A 21,144-nucleotide genomic window follows, 5' to 3' on the forward strand; every position below is an offset into this window, starting at 1 on the left:
TAAAACACCAACCCACAGCTGCACATAGTAATACTGTATCCAATGTCTCTACTGCTAAGCCCTTAAGGTAAACTAGTGCACTGCCGAATTTCCTTGTTATTGGTGATTTTATAGTGAGACACACTGATGTCCCTCACCAGACTGAGTAAGGACAGAGTTACAGTTAACTGACTTTCTGGGACTAAGATCCATCAAGTCACACAGGCACTCAGGTACCACAGGTACAAGTATGTCTCTGTCATACTCTATGTGTGTGTTAATGATCTGAGATGTACCTTCCTTGACTATATGAAGCGAGACATGATTGAGATTGCTGATTATGTGTCTTAGGCAAGTATTGGCCAATCACTGAGCAGCATACTACCTTTCTAAGAATGATGTCAAATTGCCAACAGAAAATAACTGATTAAACAATTAGCTTAGCTTATGGTATCCATCCATGCTGGTACAATATTTAAAGACCTAGGAGGACATGGTTGATAGACCACTCTGCTTTGCCAGGGATGGACTACACTTATCTCCTCTAGGCTTTTGGATATTGGCAAAGACCTTTTCTAGCCCCATAGTACCTGTTTTGGGCAATGCCAAACTGATAAACATCCTGACTTAACTGAACCTGTGAAGGAGTATCTGAAGGTGGCACTGCTCAGTGCTTGAAGTCTTATCAAGAATCTTCACTCCCTGCATGCCTTCCTCTCCCTGGAGAGTGTAGCCATCTGTGCAGTAACGGACATGATTTAAAGTTATGAACAGTACCCCAGAAATGCAAAGTTATAATGCCTTTCACAACTTTAGATCAGCTACTGCACAGGAGGGAACTAAAGGTAGAGGAGTGTCAGTCTATATTAAAGCCAACCTCACATCTAGACTAGTTAAATGTATGGCCCACTGGAACTTATATGTGTGCATCTCACCATAAACAAGATTTTGTATCAATAAATAAATAAGTAAATAAATAAATAGATAAATAAATAAAATAAATAAATACAAAAATCCTTCAACCTGTAAGTCTCCCACCATGTCCCAGGAAACCCATACTACCTTTCTCAATGCACTAGAGTCCCTCACAGTTAAACCCAATGAGTTCATAGATTCATAGGAGGTTACTAAACTAATGGCCCTAGGGCCTCTGCAAGTCTAGCCATGTTATACCAATGTTCCCTAACTGATCTTGGTTAAATCTGGTCATTATTCGCAGAGTGAGTCTATGATCAGCACTGACTGGCCCTGTCCATGAGGGACATAGGTGCCATCCCTGGGGTGAATTTATGCTCTCCCATCCATTTTTCTAGGTTGTGCTTGAATAGGATCATTGAGGAGCTCTACTTCACATGAATTGGGAGTTTATTTGAGAGGAGTGTCAGTCTCTGGGATATATATCTGTCTCTCGAGCATGTTCTGTTAATGTCACAGGCTAGGTTGAGATCCCTGGAACAAGTGAATCTTGTCCCATTTGATTTGTGGATGTGCAGCATTTCCATTAGGGCAGGGTCAGAGACTGCTCTGTAGAGCAGGCACAATTTACCTCTCAGTAGCCTTTAGGATAATGAGTACAGTAACAAGATTTTTGGTCTTTCCTTGTAGGTCATGTTTTGCAGGCCCTGAATTTTCTTAGTGAGAAACATGTGTGGCTTCTCCAGCTGCTGCAGGTGTCTGGTGAGGTACATGTAAAAGGGAGTGCTGTACTCTATTAGTGGTCTGATAAGGGTCAGGTACAGAGGAGTTACAACATCCTTTGTCTTGGAATCGATGTCCTTACTTATGAGATGAGCAACATAGAAGGCTTTTCTTACAACTGTGGACACATGGTGATAAAAGTTTATATTGTTGTCAACCTGTGCGGGTGCTGTCAATATTGTAATTTACAGGGACTTTCCCTTTGCTAAATGGGATAATAATGCACTTTTTTGCACTTAGTTTTAGTCCGGGGTTTTGGCACCAGTCATTTGTCTGTGTTAGCCCCTTTTCTAATATGTTAACATCATTTGGGGCCTCAGTGATCAGCAAACTTGGTAAGCCGCAAGCCATCTACTTTCACCCGGACTGCAAGAAATAGAATGCAAACAGTAGAGGACCCAGCACTGATCCTTGTGGTATGTCACTGGTAACTGGTCTATTGGTATTGGTGGAATCCCCAACTTTGGCAGTATGAGTTCTGTCGGTGAGACAGTTGGCTACCCATCTAGTGATGCATGGGTTAATTCCCCAGTTGGGAGAGTTTTTCAATGATACCTGAGTGTGAGATTGTGTCAAAAGCTTTAGATAAGACAAGATAGGCAGTATGTACAGTTTTGCCTTAATCCAGGGCTTTGGTGACATTCTCGAAGAAGTCCACCAGGTTCAACAAGCATGATCTACCCTTAATGAAGCCAAACTTGGTTGGGACAAGAATTTGAAGGCTGCCTATGTCCTTGTTGATACGTTTCATGATGATTCTTTCCATGGCCTTGCAGATAAGGCTGATTAGTCTTATGGGTATATTGTTTCAAGGGACAGTTGATAGACAACAGGTGCACGGGGATTACTGCTGCTGTTCTCAACTCGGCTGGAGCAAAGCCAGTGCTCAGGCTGAGGTTAAACAGAGTTCCAAGTAGTGTAGTTCTGCTAGGTCTTGTTTCAGGTTGTTTAGTAAGCAGCCTGGGATGTTATCTGGTCCCACAGAGGCCATGCTTTTGGCCTTGGACAACACGGATATTGTCGCTTTCCTACTTTGGACACAATAGGAGAGTCCTTGCATGTTCTGTTTAAGCAGCTTTATTATATACAAACATATCACAAGAGAAGTTTACTGACTTTAACTTAAGTAACTTATATACAAACTTGCTACTGCAATCATACATGCTCACTCTCTGGCTGCACTGTCAAAATGGCACTGGGAATAGCAAGTGCCTGGTATTTATATGTGCACGCTCAGTCCTTGATATGCTTCTTAAAGACATGGGGCATACACTCTGATCTACAGATATGATCTGCTCTTTGGAGATACCAGGGACTGGTGTCAGGTATGCTTTGGGGTATGGCTAGTGGGGACAAGGGGGCTAATGTTTGTACTAAATCTGTCAGCTAGAAGGTTGGCAATTTTCTCAGGTTCAGTATGAGTGATACTGTTGACTATAAGTTCTGCACATAGCTGGGCATTCCGTTTTAGATTTTGGATGCAGCTAAAGAATGCCTCATTATTATCCTTAGCTAAGGATGCTTTTTTAGCTTCATAACTTCTTTAGAGGACTTTACAAGATATCTTATATGCTTGTTCCATCTGCAGAGGGTATTCTTCTGCTTAGTAAGTTCCCTCTTGTTCTAAGACATAATTTTCTTCCTTTTGTTATATAACCTAATTATACTTGAGGTCTACCAGGTTGGCCTGCTTTTTCAGGAGGACCTGGTTTTGATACAGTCAGATGCAGCCGAGTCGATACAGTTGTTTAGGTGGTTATACAGGGCAGTTGTGTACTCGTCTGCATAGAAATCATTGTTGGTTGTGTTAGCAGGGGGTTTGAAACTTTTTTATACCATTGCCTAGTTGGCTGTAGTTTGCTTTGGAGAAACTTTTTAGTTGTTTTGCTCCTGAGGGGGTGTCACATCTGATTGTTACTTCAAATGAGACTAGGGAGGGCAGCACCCCCCATGTTGGTGAGTACTAAGTCTAGGACATTTGATCCTCTCGTGTGGCTGCAGATTAGCTGTTCCAGAGCATTTATACTGAAAAAGTCTAGGAACCTCAGGATGTTTGTGTTTATGTATATTGCTCAGTCGATGGAAGGATAGTTGAAATCTCCCATGACTAAACTGTTTGGCAATATAGTGAGTGACTGTAGTAAGTCCTGATAGGTGGTGTACTTTTCTTGGCTCATGGTGCAGACCTGTAGCTAGCAATGATGTGGTAGGGTGTTTTATCTATATTTATTTATTTTATTTTATTTTACATTTGTTTACTGAGATTGTCCAACTGGACACAGGTCCATTTTCAGCGGAGGCCCGGGGAGAAAAGCTCCACATTAATTGAACCATAGTTAAACATGTGTTAATTAAAAAAACAGACATAATGTACATGTACATCAAATAAAAACTTTTTATATACAAAAACACATAGTGCAATCATGGATGATTATGAGATATGAAATCAGCAGAGAGAAATATACCTAAAACCATAGAGATTAATAACAGAAGTTGAAAATGGCATAGGTGGAAGTTAGCAGTGGGTGAACAGAAGAGTCATGTAATTCATGGACATAGCCAGGAGTTCATCAAGTGTGTTTTGAGGGAGTTTTTGAACTGCATAGTTGTAGGGATAGAAGTCAGATTAAGGGGCAGGTTATTCCAGTTTCTAGCTATGGTATGGGAGAATAATCCTTTCCCTGCAGAGTTGTTAGCTCTAGAGATACAGAGGAGAGTTCTGTCAGAAGAGCAGAGAGGACAATTTGATATATAGTGAGTAAGACAGCAGCTTAGTGCTGGGATTTTGTTGGGATATTTCACAATATTGTGGGCAATTATTAGTTGGTGGTATTTGAGTAGCTGGGAAAATTCTAGCCATTGAAGTCCCCTTAGAGCCTGACAGTGATGGGTTCTGAAGGTGGAGTTGTTTGCAAATCTGGCAGTTTTATTCTAACATGATTTGAGTCTATCAAGATCCAGTTTTCTGAACTGAGTAAGAATTGGTGCAGCATACATTAGCGTGGATAGGGGTAATCCATGCCTGATTAGAGAGAAATTTCTTGTGTTTGTATAGAGTTCCCAATTTCTTATGGACTTTTTTAATAGTTTGTGAAATATGGACATTAAACAGTAGGTTTTTGTCAATTTGTACGCCAAGGAGTTTGGTGTGGTTGGAGGGAGAGATGTTAGTGCTGTTTTTGAATGTGATCGTGAAGGGTAGAGGGGTGGATATGCTTTTGTTGTGGGGGTGAAAAGTAGTAATTTAGTCTTGTTGGGATTTAGGATTAGTTGTATCTGAGTAATCCAACTTTTCACAGAGGTAAAGGATTCCTGAGTAAGTTGTTGTAAAGTGGTGAGGGCTGGTGCAGAATATATAAGAGTTGAATCATCTGCATACTGTATAAGTGTAGCATGCTTGGTGTAGGAATGAAGATTGTTAGTAAATATAGATAAGAGAAGTGGGCCTAGTATTGAGCCCTGTGGTACGCCTATAGTAGTTGGAAGTAAGGGAGATAATATGCCTTGCCATTGGACAGCTTGCTGTCTATCAGACAGATAGCTTTTAAACCAGGCAATAGTTGAGGGAGCAAAGGATAGGGTGGCCATGGAGTCTAGTAATATGGAATGTGATACCATATCAAAATCTTTAGATAGGTATAAGAATACTGCAGATACAAAGTTATTGTTGTTTCTGTGTTGGTTAACCATATTTGTAAAAGAGAGGAGAGTGGTTGTTGTACTAAGCTTTCTAAGCTTGTTTCCTGCTTTCCTGTGGGTAGTCTAGCCTGAATAGAGATTTGCTGTGTCCAGGACCATTTGTAGGCTTCTAGGGCCGAAGCCTTCTAGCTTAATTTTGTTTCTTAGAACTAGCCAGTTTTTTGTTTCAGCACTTGTTCAGAACTTATTGTAAGCACTAAATAAGCTACAAATTACTACAGCAATCAACTTTCCTCACTGTCTAGAGGAAAACAATTTCTAGCACTTAACAAATAAGCACGTATCCAGGCATGTCTAAGGGTCAGCTCCCAGTGTTTTCTCCTGTCTACCTGATGAATCTGGGCATCTTGGGGCAATGCAGTAATTGCCTCATGTACACAGACAAATCTCTCCTCCTACCACCCAACACTACAAACTGTGAGAGATGCTCTTATATAGCCAAACTGGAAGCAAAGCTCTCTTCACCCAAGACTGGACTAGACAGTCAAGAGGAGAAGGTAAACACTTGCACCACACCACACTCAGCACATAGTGCCTCAAAACCTACACCACCAAAACACACACATAGAAACACAAAACACACACCTACATTCCCGGAGGCTCTCAGTAAAAACCTGCCCAAGCAACAGGGACCTCCAAAGCAGAAATACAAGCAACCTCCACCCCCCAACACAACCCAAATGACACATAGCCCACAAACTCAGTGTGCCACTCAACCACAGCCCATGAGGCATAACAACGTACCCAACACTCTCGTCATAGGTGACTCTATAGTCAGGCACACTGATGTTCCACTCACCAGGCTAAACAAGGAGAAAGCTACTGTCAGCTGCCTGTCGGGTGCCAGGATCCGGCACATAATGCATGCACTCAGGTCACTCCACAACAAGTACAAATATGACTCTGTCATTGTCCATGTTGGTGTGAATGACCTGAGACATACCTTCTTGGACTACATGAAAAGGGACATGGAGGAGCTGTCCGATCTTGTAGCCCAGGCAGGTATGACCCTAGCCCTGAGTAGCATCCTGCCATCACCCAGAATGATACCATAGTACAAGGACAAAATGATTGACTTCAACAATTGGCTAAGCTTCTGGTGTCATTCTAAGGGGATCCAGTATCTGTCTGACTGGGATAACATGATCGACAAGCCACGATGCTTTGCCAGAGATGGCCTGCACCTGTCACCCCTGGGATTCTGGATACTGGCTAAGGCTCTAGCCACCCCTATAGTGCCTTTTTAGGCAAAGTTCAAATGACAAATTCACCACCCTAACAGGTACAGGCAAGAAGAATCTGAGGGTATTACTACTCAATGCTAGAAGTCTAAACCTCAAAATGCACTCTCTTGAGGCACTCGTTAAAATGGAGAACATCAACATCTGTGCAGTGACAGAGACCTGGTCAAGGCTCAAGAGATTAACCCTGGATTACCAGGCTATAATTCATACCACACCTTTTGGCCACCAAACCTGGACCGAAACACTAGTGGTGGAGGCGTGTCCATATTCATTAAGGATATCCACACCTCCAGGCTAGTTGCTCAGCATAATGCATCCGAGATTATCCAAGTGCAACTAACTCTGGGCAAGACCGCAATCCATATTGTAGCTTGCTATAGATCCCCCACCATGCCCCAGGATTCCCACTCCTCATTTCTTAATACACTGGAAAATATTAGGGTACAACCTAGCATCCTAATAATGGGCGATTTCAACTACCCTACCATTAACTGGGAAAACTACTCATGTACCAACTCTTGTGCTCAATGTTTTTTGGAATTCATAAATTCCAATGCCATGGATCAACTTATCCACACCCCCACCAGGGGCAGCAATATCCTAGACCTGGTTATTACCAACATGGGCAACCGGTGCTCCACACCAGAGGTCACTTCCTCGTTGGTCAGATCCGACCATAAGCTAATCACCCTAGACATCCACATCCCTCCCCCATCCCCCATTAGGGAAACCACAGTAAAAAATTTCTCCAAAGCCAACTTCACGCTTCTTAAGACAGAAGTGTCAAACTTCATGACACCCATGCTGACGGACAATAGAGGTATGACTATTGAATCCTACACAAATGCACTTTATAAGCACTTACATGAGAGCATGGATCGTGCAATCCCTAACAGAACCAAGATGCTATCCTCCAAAAAAAGGAAGCCAATCTGGTGGTCCCCTGCCATAAACAAGCTCTACAACAGAAGAAAGAAACTGTTGCAAAAAAGAGTAAAATCCCATGACTGAAGAAACTCCCTGGTCAGCTTCAGTAAGAAGCTGAGATCCCTCATAAAATCCTCCAAAGCTAGTTATGAAAAAAAAATCGCCACTGACTCTAAAGACAACCACAAAGCATTCTATAGCTATGTCAAGAATCTCAATGGCAACACTCAGATCTGCTCTGAGTTACAGCACAATGGCACTAAATATACAGAACCAACAGATATTGCCAACATCCTGGCAGATAGGTTCAGTGCTAACTTTACCCCTCTGTCATCCCCTAAAGGGCCCATCTCTATACCAGAAGAATGCAAAGTTCCTGTAATCACGGCTGCACAGGTAAAAAACACACTATCCAAAGCCAAGAACATAGCATCCATGGGACCTGACGACATCCCAGGCTGTGTTCTACATGAACTACAGAACGAACTGGCACCCCACCTAAGTACCATGTTCAATCGAAGCCTCACCTCAGACTATGTGCCCACTGAATGGTGCACAGCGACAGTTATCCCACTCCACAAAGGGGGAGCCACCACAGAACCCAGAAACTACCACCCCATTAGCCTAACGAGCCTGGTCTGCAAGGCTATGGAGCGTATCATCATGGAACTTATAAACAATGACATTGGTAATCTCCAAACTCAGGACCCCTCCCAGTTCGGGTTTGTAAAAGGCAGATCATGTCTCCTAAACCTGATAGACTTCTTTGAAGCAGTCACCAAAGCTGTAGATGAGAGTAAGGTGGTTCACACAGCCTATCTAGATCTCGCCAAGGCTTTTGACACCATCCTCCACTGTGGAATTATAGATAAACTCACTAAACTAGGTATGAATCCTTATGTCACAAGATGGGTTGCCAACTGTCTCACTGACAGAACCCACACTGTGAAAGTAGCAGACTCCAAATCCAGCTTCAGACCAGTGACAAGTGGAGTACCACAGGGTTCAGTCCTGGGTCCTCTCCTGTTTGGTATCTACTTCTCTGAAGTACAGGCCAACACAGAAGGTCTTTGGCTAATGAAGTTCGCAGATGACTGCAAACTAGGAGCCATAATCAAAACTCCAAAAGATGTGGACATCCTACAAAAGGGCCTTGCTGAGACAGATGCCTGGTGTCAAAGCCATGGCCTCAAACTCAATGCCAAAAAGTGCATTGTCATTCCTTTTAGTAAAAACTCAGTACCCATGAACTACCACATAGGTGGTAGTCTACTTAACACCAAAAGTGTGATAAGAGACCTTGGGACACAGGTGGACAGTCCTTTGATAATCACATTACCACAGTAGTCAGGAAATCCTTCTATGTGGCACACCTCATCACAAAAGGTTTCTCATCCAGGAAAAAAGAGGTCATTGTTCATCTCTACTCATCACTTATTAGACCCATTATAGAGTGCAATGCCCCTTTTGGTATGTACCTCACAAGACATCTACAACAACTGGAAAGGCCACAGAAATACCTCACAAAGAGGATTACCGGCCTCAAAGAGATGCCCTATGCAGACCGTCTCAAAAAACTGCAGCTTTACTCCATTGCATACCGCCTACTCAGAGGCGATCTCTGCCTAACACACAAAGCTATGTCAAACCCAGAGCTTTAAGACATGCTCCACTTAAATAAATCCCAATCCCTATGAGCTACACACTCTAGGGACCTAAACCTCGTCACCACAATAAACAGAACATGCCGGAGGGATAGATTCCTGTCCCAGAGACTTCCCATACTCTGGAACAAACTACTTATCTATATCAAACAAAGCTCCTCATTAGCACTGTTCAAGAAAAATCTTGATAATTGGATGGGCGATAGAAAATTCACCCCGGGGATCACTTCTGTGGCTCTGCTTGACAGTGGCACAGGAAAATAATTTTCTTGGGTGGCGAAAGCCAGGGTACCTTTGGCTAGGCTTATATAGGCCCTAGGGCCAATAGCCTAGTACCTACCTATGAACCTATAAGCCAGAAGCCGTGTTGTGTGGAGGAGAAGAGGTTGTGTGTGTTCAGAAATTGCATAACTTGGGAGTGGCTACATCTCAGAGTATTTTAGATAAGGGGGGTAGGATGGCTATGGGACGGTAGCTGGAAAAGTCATGAGTTTCCACCTTTGTGAAGTGGAATGATATATGATGCCTTCCATAGTTGGGGGGTGTAGGTTTCCTGTATGGAGCGGCTAATAAGGATGGAAACAGGGTAAACTAATGATTTGGCAGCAATCTTTAAGAAATCAGCAGGTAAGCTGTCAGCTGCAAGGGAGGTAGGGTTAAGCTTTTGGAGAAGTTTTTTAATTGTAGAGGTAGGGACTGGTGACAGAGTATATTCTCACTGTGTTTGACTGGGGTTTATGTTTGGTTATTTTTAGAAAATTGGGAGGAAAGAGTTAGGATAGATTCTGTGAAGTGATGGTTAAATTGGGAGGCTATATCTTCAGAATTATCAGTGGAGCTGGGAATGGGAGTGGTAATTTTGCCTGCTTTTAGTAAGGAGTTTATGGCATGCCATAACTGTTGAGGATGTTTACCATGTTTGTTTTGGGCACTGAGGAAATAGTTCTGTTTATCGAGTTTAGTTTGTTTCTTGGCTTGGTTTCTTAGTTGTTGGTAGCATTGTTTGGAAGAGGTACTGTTATCCCTCTTCCAGATTTTCCAAGCCTTACCTCTAGCTTTTAGTAGGGCTCTTGTGTCCCTACCTAACCATGTTGCGTAGTTGGCCTTGACCCTAATTTTCCTAATTGGTGCGACTGTATTAAGGACATTATTGAGAGTATTGTTAAAGTATATGATGGCTTGATCTAAATCTAGTGTAAGTAGTGGCTCTCATTTACAGTGTCTTAGAATATTGTTAAGATCCTGTATATTTAGCTTGCAGTCATCTCCAACTTGTCTGATGACTATGGGGTTAGAAAGGTTGGTCTGTTTACGTAGGAGTAATGTTGAAAGATGATCACTTAGACCATCTGGTAGGCATCCTGTCTGATAGTTTTGCTTGGGGAAGTTGACTAGTGTCCAATCTAGGATGGATTGTTTATGGGGTTTTTATCTATTCTGTTAGGTTCTTGAATGAGTTGGGAGAAACTGAAGAGACTGATATGGTAAGTCAGGTTGTTGGATTTATAGGTTGACCAGTCAGTGTTTAGGTCTCCCAGTAGGGTGGTTTCCTGTGGTAGAGTGCCTGACTTCCATTGCAGGATTTCCTCAATGTTGGGTTATTACCTGGTGGGATATAACAGCAGATAATGTTGATCTTTTTATTGTCATTTATGGATAGAGTTGAACCTAAGGTTTGGGCATTTTGAAATTTAGGTAATGGGTTTTGTAGGGGAGTTATGTTGAGTTTATTTTTAAAGACAATTCCCACCCACCTCCCTTCCTGCCTGTTCTATCCTGTCTTATATAATTATAGTTAGTTGGACCTGGAGTAGTTCAATAGTCATACTATATAACCAGTCTTGAGGAGTATTTGGCTTTAATTAAGATGGATGCACCCCTGCCTTTGCTTCTTTCACATTCATTTTGGGGTCTGAATGTGTGGAAGGCATTGCAGCTTTGTATGGCTGGGATGCTCTCTTGCAGCCTTCACCCATATCTCAGTGACTGCATAAACACCAATATCTTCCAAGGTGAGGAGTGCTTCCAGGGAGTGCAGTTTCTTGTTTAGACTCCTTGCATTAAGCAGCATAACCTTGAGTTTGTCTCAAGTGTTTTTTTTTTTTTTTTTACATCAGAAATTTTGTTGTTTTGACATAGCGTAAAAAAGGCACTATGGAGGAGGCAAGTGCCTTTGACAGTATTCGAAAGCCTAGAGACAAGTGAACACCATCTCTGGCAAAGCAGAGTGGTCTGTCAGCCATGTCTTCCCAGGCTGATAGATACTGGATTGATCATGTTTTGTATATATTGTGGCATCATCATAGGTGAAGGTAGAATGCTGCTTAGGGCTAAGGACATATCTGCCTGGGACAGGACACATAATCTGAAAGTTCAGGCATGTCCGTCTACATATAGTCCGGAGAAGTACAGCTCAAGTCATTCACCCCAACATTACTATGAAAGAGTCATAACAGAAATTGTTGTTGAGTGAATTGAGTGCATACATGATTTGATGGATCCTGGCACATGACCTTCTTCTTGTCCAGCCTGGTGAGGAGGATATCTGTGTGTGTCACTATGGAGTTTTCTATTACCAGGACATTGTTTTGAGGTGTTTTGCCTAATGGGCATATTTAGAGACACTGATATGTGTGTGTGTTGTTATTTGTAGTGGATTCTATTTGCTTTGCAGTGTATGCAAGTGTTTTGCACTTGGGAGGTCTCTGATCTTTTGGTAGCCTTCTATTTAGTACCTCTGCATATGTGGGATTGTGTGTTGTGACTTTGTTTTGTGTGAGAGGTGATGTTTGTGTGCTGACAAACTGTTTGATATCTGGTTTGTTATTACATGAGAGAACTGATTCCAAATTCATAGTGTAATTGCATCCCTCACATATTGTATTTGTTTGTTTTAGGAGGAAGTGGTTATCAGTATCTTCTTCTTCTTTCAGCTTTTTCCCAGTTAGGGCTCGCCACAGTGGATCACCCTACTGGCAGTGGAGTTTTATGGTGTCAAGTTGCCAGCCCGGCACCCAACCTTCCACAGAAGCCACACACACAAATGCACTCACGCCTAGGGCCAATTTAGAGTGTTCAATCCACCTCCAGCATGTCTTTGGGATGTGGGAGGAAACCAGAGCACCCGGAGGAAACCCACACGACCACAGGGAGAACATGCAGATTCTGCACAGAAAGCACCCCAGCCGAGGATCGAACCAGTGAACCTCTTGCTGTGAAGCGGCAATACTAACCGCTGCACCACCGTGTAAGTGGTTATCAGTATACACAAAGCAATTACTACATTGCCTCAAGATACCCATGTCAATCAGGCTGGCCGAAGAAATGGTTGGGGAGTGGTCTAATTTGACCAGAGTTTGCTCTAGGATTAACAAAGGGGCTTTTTCTATTGAAGGTTAGGGGTTAAAACTATGGCAACACTTCTCAGTGCACACCTTGAGGCTTGAACAATGCAATTAGCCTGAAACAAATTTTAGTTAGGAAGCAAATGCAATTGTGATAATGATTGTTTGGTTTTACTCTGATTGTGTGGCTGTGTCATGTGATTTAATGCTTGTTTTATATAACTTGAATGTGTTTTAATACTTTGTTCATAAAGCACAGAGGAAGGGGAAACCCAAAAGCTTTGCTTACTTTTTTTTTGTTTTTATTAAGGTCTGCAGTGTTTCTGTGTTTCTGTGTTTTGTTTTTGGATATTGGCTATCTGTACACTGTATTCTGCAGCATAACTCTCAACTGTATGGATTTTCACAGAATGTCCAGATTTTTGCCTCATATTTTTGGCCTGTTTTCCATAAATTTCTGTTTTTTCTGGCAAATTAGTAATAAATTATCAAAGACTGAAATTACAAAATAATGACAGACATTTACATTTCAGACTTTATACCCTTCAGAAAATTCATGCTAATGCAAAACCTGTTATTCTGTCAGCTTTCTAAGTTTGTAAGAGCAATATTTAAAAGTTGTCCCTATTGCCTTGTCCAGATTTCTTGTTCTCAGAGGTTGAGAGGTATGTTCTGCAGTGTGTTGTCTTCATACATTACTCTTGTACTCGAACATACTGTAGGCACTCCATTCATTCATTCATTCATTAATATGAACACAGCCTGTGAATCGCTCTCTTCAAGATATCTTGAAAAAGGTGAATAATCCTTTATTGCTGCACATTCATGATTCTGAAATGTGAGAGATGGGAGCCATTGCCCAACAAGCAAATGGTTCTGAGAAATTGGTTATTTCATTGGAAAGGAAGGCTCAGACCTTTAAAAAGCTCCAATGACAATGGCTAAGCTTTTTGGCTTGTTTGGAGCTGGGGTCATGCCACGAGGACTACAAATTCTTAAGATGCCAGCTTATGCGAACACCTATCTGGAGTTATTAGCTAAATGGCAAGAACTAAATTTAAAACTAAGCTCCGAATACATGGTGTTAATGAACAACTTTTTCACTGACATTGAAACTCAACTAGTTCAGGACATTAATAAAATTGAAAAGGAGCTATGTTCCATGCCTGAATTTGAAACTATGTCATGTATTTGCCAACGTATGGTGAACAGATCTGTGGCATTGGATACGAGATTGGAACTTGTTAAACAATGCAAGCTCATGAGAGACCTTAATGACTTTAAAGTGGGACACATTTTTTCCTGTCTGAAGAATGAAGAAAATACTAGAATAAAATTTAAAGTATTCAAAAGGTGCATTTGTTTGAGCTTGATGCATTTTCTAAGGATGAATTGCTCTTGACCAATCAACAACCACAAACTGAGATTTTGCATCAATAAAGACACAGTAACTTCTATTGTTCACACCTCTGGGTCAGGCCATGTATCAGTTTCTGCTGAAGAGAGCCTGGCCAATAAGGTCTTCCTTTTCTGATTCCTCCAATGTGATTGAGCAACCTATCCTTGGAGATAGATTGGCTAATGTTCCTAAAGCACGTACGAGTATGAGCAAGCAAAATGTTGAGGTTTTTTTCAAGAACACCAAACCAGTAAGGCCGAAATTAACAGAAACAGTGAATGTGAGACCGAGGACATTATCGAGAGGCTGGTCACAGGAGCGTATGGTGCCACAGGACCTGAAAAGGGAAAAAACGAAAGCCCACAAGTCCAGAACAAGAAGCAGCAGCAAAAGTAATCGAAAAAGGAATGAAGGATATTGTAAACCTTTTGAAGTAAGTCCTAACAACATTAGACATTGAGCTCTTGAGTAAGGGCTTACAATTTATTCCTAGTGGCTCTGATACTATAGTTGATGCACTGATGGACTTAAAGTTATTTATCAGGAATTTGAATTTAAGACTTATTTTTTAAAATCCACCGATTTCTAATAATAAGAATGTTTGTAGAACGACTAGTACATTTATGCCTATTAGTTGTCCTATTGTTACTGTGTTCCATGATTTGTGTGAAAGGACTTTATATGAAACAAAGGCTAAAAATATACCTTATAATCTTATTTATCAACAATATCTGGCATTGAACTCATTACAATAATTTTTAAAGAAGCAAATAAGGGTGGAGCGATTGTTCTTTTGAATAGACATGATTATGATCAGTATATGTGTGATTTTATTGCCAGATGCTAGCACTTTTAAGCAGGTTGACCATGCCTATGTTAAGAAGTGTATAGTGGAAGTGAACATGCTTATTTATGAGATGCAGTTACTAGGGGACATTTCTATAGAATTATTTAACTATGTTACTGTTTCTTGTCCTGTTACTCCATTGATTTAAGAACTGCCAAAAATACACAAGTCTGTAAATCCCCTTCCCATGAGACCAATAGGCTCAGGTAGGGGGTGGGTTACTGAGTCCCTATCTTATTATATACAAAGCTGTCTTAGTGGATATTTGGATAGATGTCAAAGCTATATTAGAGATACCGGTGATTTTTTGTCTAACCTATTGCACTGGTATGGGCACAATCAGGTAGAGAATTTTCTATCGGTGACTCTTGACATAAATTCTCTCTTCACAGTTATCCCTAATCAATATGGGATAGACGCTATACGAGACTTTTTAAATTTTGATACAGATATGCAGGGTAGACAGACTGAGAACATTTGTCAATTGATAGAAACAGTCCTCAGTAAAAATGTATTTATGTTTGAAGAACAGCTTTATTTACAAATAGCTGGTGTAGCCATGGGTATTCCCATGGCAAACATATTTGCCAATCTGGTCCTTAATCAGTGGGAGAATGAATATATATTTAGTGAGAAAAACCCTTTGAATGCTAATGTCTTATTATATAAGTGATTTGTGGATGACTGTTTTATAATCTGGATGGGAGACCAGAAAACTTTGAAGATTTATGTTGACTACTTAAATGGGATGACAGAATTTCTGATATTTAAGTTGAATTACTGTGATAAAGAGATTACATTCTTAGATGTATGTATTCAAAATTGTTCAGGAGTTCTGAATACTCTTGCATACAAGAAGCAGGTACATGCCAACAGATATACTCATTATGACAGTATGCATGCCCCACATGTTTAAGGGGCATTCTGAAGGGGCAGTTTACAAGAATAAGTAGACTTAATACTGATGATACTATATGCAGACAACAAATGGAAGACGTGTCTGCTGATTTTCTTGAAAGGGGCTATAGAAGTGGTATGTTGAATGATATTATGACACAACTTTTCAATGAAAGAAAAAGGGCAACTGTACCATTCTTCAGTGCAATAAGAAATAAAATATTGGATGCGGGGTCTAATACCATAGTCCACAAAGATAAAATTAGATATGTGACTACGTTTAGTAGGAAGACAAGGCATGTTATGCAAGTGATGCAAAAAAAAAAACTGGAAAGTATTAATGGCTATGCCTGAATTGAAGCCTGTTATAGGTACTAAACCCTGTTTTGCATATAAGACAAGGAAACACCTAAAAATAATGTTATGTTACAAGGATTGTAAGATGCCAAGAATAATTAATAACAAACATGGCACGTTCCCATGTTAATATTGTAGTTGTAAAGATGTTACTGTTTGCAATTATTTTATTCATCCAGTAACAGGGAGAAAGTTTATTTTCTTGTTAGGCATGTTTTTACACTGATGTAGTTGAAAGTTCAAGGAACATATAGAGCATAAATCGGACATTAGAAGAAATGTTATAACAGATGCTTTGGCTAAGCATATTATGGATAATGATGATACACATGATTTCAAATTCAGAGCTGTTAGTGCTATGCATAAAACTGTCAAGGGAGGGGACATAAATAATATCTTGGAGAATGAAGAATAGAGTTGGATCTTAAGGTTCAAGGCCGATAGCCTTTCTAGCTTGAACAATGCAATTAGCTGGGTGTATAACAGCTCCTGTGTAATCCAAGGATTATGGGGAAGAAGAATACTGATAACACGATATCTGGGATGAAACCCTGCAATAGATGTAATTTTTGCGATCACATAGAAACCAGAACTCTTTTTATACACCCAATTACACTACAAGAACACAATCTTTATATAAATGCAGACTGTCAGACAGAACATGTGGTTTACCTTGCTCGGTGCACAGTCTGCGATACATTTTATGTTAGTAAAACTGACAGGAAATTGAGAGAGAGAGAATGAGGGAACATTTTTACCACACACGCCTTAAATCTGAACAGAATGCATTAGCTAGACATACACTAGAAGCGGGTCCACTCCATTGTTTTAAGTTTACTGTCATACGAGTTGTTACACCTAGTTATAGAGGAGGAGATGTAAAAAACTTTACAGAAGGCTGTGAGACTAAATGGATCATAAAGCTTAGAGCAGACAAGAGACTGGGACTCAATGATAAAGTACCCCTCAAACCGGTCCTACAAAATAGGAGACTCAAGTCTATTAAATAAAATACCCCCCTCTTTTTTTACACACACACACACACACACACACACACACACACACACACACACACACACACACACACACACATATATTTTATATGCATTTTTTACTCATACATAGATTTTATATTCATTAGATTCATTAATAGTTTTATACATATATGTATGTACTGTTATTTATTTATTTATCTATTCATTCAGCCTTCATTCATAAACATATTTATTTAGTCTGTATTTAGATACAATGCATCATTCTTGAAAGTGTTTCCATTGATTTTTTTATATATTGCTATGATCAGCTTCTTAATAGCAAGAGATGTTTTAAGGATTGGTTTTAACATGGAAGAATTTTGTAAGAACATGAATTACTATAGAAGTATTGTCTCATGTAGCTATATATTTAGTCATACATTTTTATAGCCCAGGAAATGATGTCAGCATGAGTAATTTTACTGAATTAATGAATAATACATGAGGAGGCCTATATAAGAGAGGCTGAATGTTTGTATACATTTGTTTGGTCTAAAGAAGCCTTATAGGTGAAAGCGCTTACCATTTTTGTTAATAAAAGTGTTTTATTCGACTACATGGTGTGATTAACAGAATTGTGTTTGCACCAGGAGATTTATACTACAACAGTGGAGAGACTTCTTACTACAGAAAGATTTTTTGTTAGCTGTGGTTTGTTCCTGTGGATGTTCTGTACCTTCTACATTAAAGCTTATATATATTACTATGTATGCACTTACCTTAACCCGCACCCTAACCCTAAGGTCCATAACTATTGCACAACTACGTTAAAGAGCTATACCCAAACAAAATAAATAATCCACATACATACACTTAACAAAACCCTACTTCTAACCCTAAACTAAAGCTTTAATATATTACTATGTATGCACTTACCTTAATCCGCACCCTAATCCTAAGGTCTGCAACTATTGCACACTTACCTTAAGGAGCTATACCAGAGAAGGGCCAACTATGGTGATTAGACATTTCGAATTTCGTGCTTTAGGACATTTGGTGTTTTTGCTGTTTGCTCAATATGTATCGACATTTCCGTATTCACGCAACTGCGGTTTCGCGGTTGTAATAGGTAACCAATAATATCAGACAAATTAAAAGTATTAAGTATCAGTCCATACATAAGTTCACAGGTAAAGCACCGGTAATGAAGATCCAGTTCATGGTGGGTGGGGGGGGGGGGGGTTATCTGGCTAGCCCAAAAGGAGATTACCAGTGATGTTCCACAGATGTCTATAATGAGGCCACTACTTTTTGACAATTCTTCTCTCATACAGACATGTGAAATGGGTTCTGATTCCCACATACATACGAAACTGTAAACCAGGTACTACAATTATATCAATAACAGATGCCAACATTCTCCATATGGGTGGCAGAATCTACATACCTAGTGCAGTAGTAATGGTCTCACCTTTACTCTCAGGAAGTGTAGTGTCATCGGCAGGGACACTGAGTTACAATTCTTAAGAAAATTAAATTTCATTTTCATGAGTTGACACTATGAATTACACGTTTAATATTCTATGACATATAATACAAACTCAGAGCCTTGACAGGCCATTTAAGAGTTTGACAAAAGTAAACCAAGAACAGAAGCATAAACATAATCCTTTTACCATTAAAGAGATCCAAAATCTCAGCACCATGTACAAGCATTGGTAATGAGTTCCATAGTCTCCCAACTTTGTGATAAAAATAAGGGCATTGATATTCTAACATCAAGGACTTTTACAAACAAGTTCCTTTTCCTAGTGTCGATATTATTATTGGAAAATGATCTAATTTCCAAAAGTATCTCATTTTAGGCATCTAAAGGTCAAAATTAAGCCCCCCCAAAAAAGTCTGTAACTAATAGAAAATAAAAAAATATTCCAATCTTTTTTAACAACCCATTCAGTTCAATCTAACACATACTTCCCAAAGTACAAGAAATCACAACAAAGCTAAAAATAATGGGGGTACAAAGGCCTAAAATCAGGGACCAATTTTAAATATTGCTCTTATAAACTTAAAATGTTGCTATAGGTTTTGCATGAGCATGCACTGTTTGAATAACATGAAGTCTAAAACTAAAATGCATATCATTGTTTAGTGACTTCAATCCTTAATGATTTGCCAGAAAACTACAACTTTTATGAGGAACAGACTATAAAGCAAATATCTGGGTATTCTGAAGAAATCTGGACATTTCAGAGGTAGAGCCCAACAACCTGCCTGGTAAAACCATTTTGGATTAATTCTAATTTCTACAGCTGAGGTGAACTAAAAACAACATAAAAAGGCATACTATTCTATAATGGGTAAAACTGCTGAAATTAATAAAGGAATCAGAATTTTCAATCCCTGCTGTTACCTAATATATTCTAATAAACATCATAATATCTCTCAATATTTCATGACATCTCACCATAATATTAGTATGGACTTCAAATTTTAAAGAAAAGTTAAACAGCACCACTAAGTTTCTTACCTGGTAGGCTACAGTTAAAATGCCACTATCTAGAGCATACACATAATTAGTATTATTATTGCCAAAGTTCTGCACTATGCACTTTTTGGCATTAAACTGCATGCTGATATTTGTAAACAATTGAACAATTGTAGTTAATTAAATTAAAAAGGTGCTTTTTTTTCCCTTTAACACTGGCTAGGTAGAAAACCGTATATAATGCGATGGATAGCCAGTTGGCTCACAGACAGGACCCTGAAAGTTAGAAGTGAGGAGTCCACCTCTACAAAAAGCCAGTCACAAGCAGAGTCCTTCAGGGTTTGGTCTTGAGTTCACTCTTTTTGGACATTAACTTCTCTGAAGTCAAGGACAATGCTAATGACTTCTGGCTGACTAAAGTTGCAGATGATTGCAAATTACAAGCTCTCATTGAATTGCCCACTGACACAAATTTTCTCCAGGAAGGGATGACACAGACAAACAACTGGTGCCAGAGCCATGGACTAAAACTAAATGCTAAGAAATGCATAGTAGTATGTGTCAGGAAATCATCCACCCCAGTAACTATCATATTAGCAACACAACCCTGAGAGTTGCCCCAGTAGTCAGGGACATACATAGACAGCAATCTAGCCTTTGACCATCACATGTCTACAGCACTGAGGAAATCCTTCTATGGTGTACAATTTATAAACAAAGGTATGGCATCTAGGTCCAAGGAAGCCATTCTTCCATTGCATTCAGCATTCATCAGACCTATCATTAAGTACAATGCCCCCTTTGGTATATACCTAACCAAGCATATTCAAAAATTCGAACATCTACAAAGGTTCCTAAGAGAATACAGGGTGTAAGTAAAATGTATTGTGCAGACCACTTCAAGGCTCTGTCCCTGTATTCTGTTTCCTGCAGGTTGTTGAGGGAAGATCTATGCCTGACATACAAGGCAATGTCAGACCCCACTGTAATGGTCCTCCTGCATATCAGCAAAACAAATATCATCAGAATTATCCATTCTAAAGGCTTAAATCTTACCTTTAATATAAATAGAACCTACTGGAGATACAGGTATGTATCCCAGAGACTACCCTTCTTCCCTAACTCAATTCAAATGTAACTTGGACAATTGGATGGAGAACAGGAAATTCATCCCTGGTTTGGTACCTATGTCTCTATCGGACACAGGCAGCCTGTAAATCGTTCCTCTCTCAGGCTCCATGCTTGTAAATGTTTCACCTCCTAAGGCCCGCTTACACTTATCATGGGTATCAGAACTTGTAAGAGATTTGGGATACATGGTTGGGCTTAAAAAGGCCTTTGTGTTTGTTAGCCTAGTAAACACCTATGACTCTATAAATAATACTCCCTACTTTAGTGTTATTTGCAAATTTGCTAAGCCCAGTATTGCCATAAGACAGAAATACAGACTTTAACTAAATAGCTGTAGGCCCAGTACTAATCCCTGTAGAACTCTCATACTGATGTCTGTCTTTCTTTCTTATTTTATTTATTCATTTATTTTTGATAAATAGTTTTTAATCTTAATCATGAACATCCTCTCTGATAACCAGTTAGCCACCCATTTCACAATGAAAAGATTGTTACC

This window comes from Protopterus annectens, chromosome 5.part0, assembly GCF_019279795.1.
Source record: "Protopterus annectens isolate FY-2018-M chromosome 5.part0, PAN1.0, whole genome shotgun sequence".
Lineage (NCBI taxonomy): Eukaryota > Metazoa > Chordata > Ceratodontiformes > Protopteridae > Protopterus > Protopterus annectens.